The following is a 2,395-nucleotide window of genomic DNA, read 5'->3' on the forward strand; positions in this document are numbered from 1 at the left end:
AAAGCCCAACAAGGGACCAGTTCTGCTATGGGTTCCCAAAAAACCCCTGGGGATGAGCCCAGCCCTGCCCTGCAGGAAGGCTGTGCACCCAGAGCTCCGTCAGACCCTTTAATGAGAGCAATACCCTCGTCCCATTGCCGCTGTCTCGGCTGGACCCGGCGCCCGACGTTGTGATGACTAAATTTCACTCCATTTAATTCCATTTCAGTGACTTAGACTGCAAGAGCGTCATGTAGTTTGTAATGCATGAATAATTCTGTACAAAATACTTTAAAATTAGCCACTTTGCAAATCCCAGGCACTCAGTGATTAGGGGATAGCAGACTTCACTGTTCATCAAATATTAATCTGCGCAGCTCATGCATATCCATTCTGATACAGCCTCTCATTATACCACTGCCCTGTACTTCTTCCAGAGGCCCTGCCTGGAATTGCTGTTCCTAAAGAACAGCCCTGAAAGACATTAGGTCTGCCAAGAACCTGCTCATGATATTATATTTTCATACAAAATATATTGTATTGCTGCTTCCTAATCGAGCCCTTTAAATCTGTCCTGACAATAACATGGCTTGTTTTACAGAAAATAAATCTTGTGGTGCCTGTAATAATAGTGACGATTTGAAAACAAAATTAATAATCCTAGGAGAGAGGAGAAAAAGCTGCAGCAGCAGCACTTTCGTCCACGAACTTGTGTACATAGAAAATGGTGGGGAATAGAAGAAATGCAGGTCTGAGCCCATCTGCTCCACAAAAAGCTTTCCTAAGTGCATCTCTGTGATGGAGGGAGCAGCCCTGGGTGCACCTTCTGCCTTTGTCCTGTACTGCTCTCTCTTTTGATGACAGCAATTGAGAAAGGCTCCAGGTAGAAAGCAATCCTTGAGCCTCTTAAGGTTCCTTGTTAATATGTGCAACACCAGCCTGTGTCTCGTAAAAGTGCACTGCAGAAAGGCTTAGGATCTGGATCCATTTGCAGTTTGCAAACAAAAAGGGGGGGAAAAAACATAATTCAGTTCTAATTTCAAACACTCATGTTCTCTGAAAGCCTTCTTGGACATTGAGAGCTGTTTGTCTTCCTCAAGCTTCCCAAATAATCACACTGCTGTGGTTCATAAGCCCTGTCGTTGTTTTAGGTCTAATATCCACCACAGCCATGATACTGGAGCATATAAGAAATATTCCTAAGGCAGAACCAGAGACGCCACCCTATTTCACAGTGTCCAGCATGGTCCATGTGGTCTGTGTCTCAGTCTGATGATGCGGAGTCACAGGACAGAAAGCATCATTGAAGTTTAGCACCTACAAAATGATTTAGCAGTTGGCCATTCTGCACAGAAGCAGCCACATTCGGGTCTCCAGGGCAAAAACCCACCTGGAGAGGCAGGAGCAGCTCTCCTCCAAACTGCAGCTAGGAGCTGCGTGGCCACAGCCCTTTTCCAGGATGATTCAAATGCAAAGGGGTAAACCGAGCTAGCCTGGCAGCCAGAATGAAGCTGGTTAATTCAACATCCCCACCAGAAATGGCTCGGTCTTTGTTCCTGGTAGGTGAGAAAGAGTTGATCTGCCTCCACCGTGAAGGGTTATAGGGAGCAAGAGACAAAACTTTCCAGTCTCAGGCAAAGCAGCTCATTTCAGGGGGCTCTCTCCCAGGAATTCAATTCACAGGAGCCAAACCACTTCCTTCGTAACCTGGGATAGAGATAATTAGGGAGCATTTAAAGCAGAGCCTCCGACTTCCCTGGGCTCACATGGTGCCTTGGTCCAGGATAGCAATTCTGCAATTTCCATAGGTAGATATTTGCTTGGAGGCTAACGAAGTCACGGCAGCATTATTGAAACCACAGGGCATTAGTTACAGGGCTAAGGAAACAAATCTCACAGCATAATCCTGAGGTGCCTTTCATGTTCTAATTAAACCTATATATAGAAGCTGCAGGCAGGAAAAATTACGTGAAAAGTTGCTGAGTATTTTTCCATCCTTTTCCCCCCGTACCCCACCTCCCTTAACCCGGAAAGGGGCTGAAAAAGATCCCTCGCGTTGATTTTGGTGGTGAAAGAGAGAGAGAAATGCCAAGCAGATAGAGATCAGCAGCATTTCCATTCCCTGAGCTCTGCCTGAAAGACACAGCCCTGCCAATGCTCACTGATAAGACTGACTTCTGCCCCGAAAATGCAAGGCCAGCCCAAGCTGTTCACAAGGGGTCAAGCACAGCATTGTAGGCATCAGGTTTTTTCTCCTTTAATTGCAAGACAAGGCTGGAGATGAGACAATAAACCTGAGGGCCTGGAGAAATCAAAAAGGCTGTCCAGGAGAATTAGTGTTGAGCCAAGGACGGGAGGGGGACAGAGCAAACCTCGCTGCCTTTCAATTTAGGAAGGGTCACAGGAGACTGATGAG

Source organism: Mesitornis unicolor, unplaced genomic scaffold (assembly GCF_000695765.1).
Source record: "Mesitornis unicolor isolate BGI_N332 unplaced genomic scaffold, ASM69576v1 scaffold3138, whole genome shotgun sequence".
In the NCBI taxonomy this organism is placed as follows: Eukaryota; Metazoa; Chordata; class Aves; order Mesitornithiformes; family Mesitornithidae; genus Mesitornis; species Mesitornis unicolor.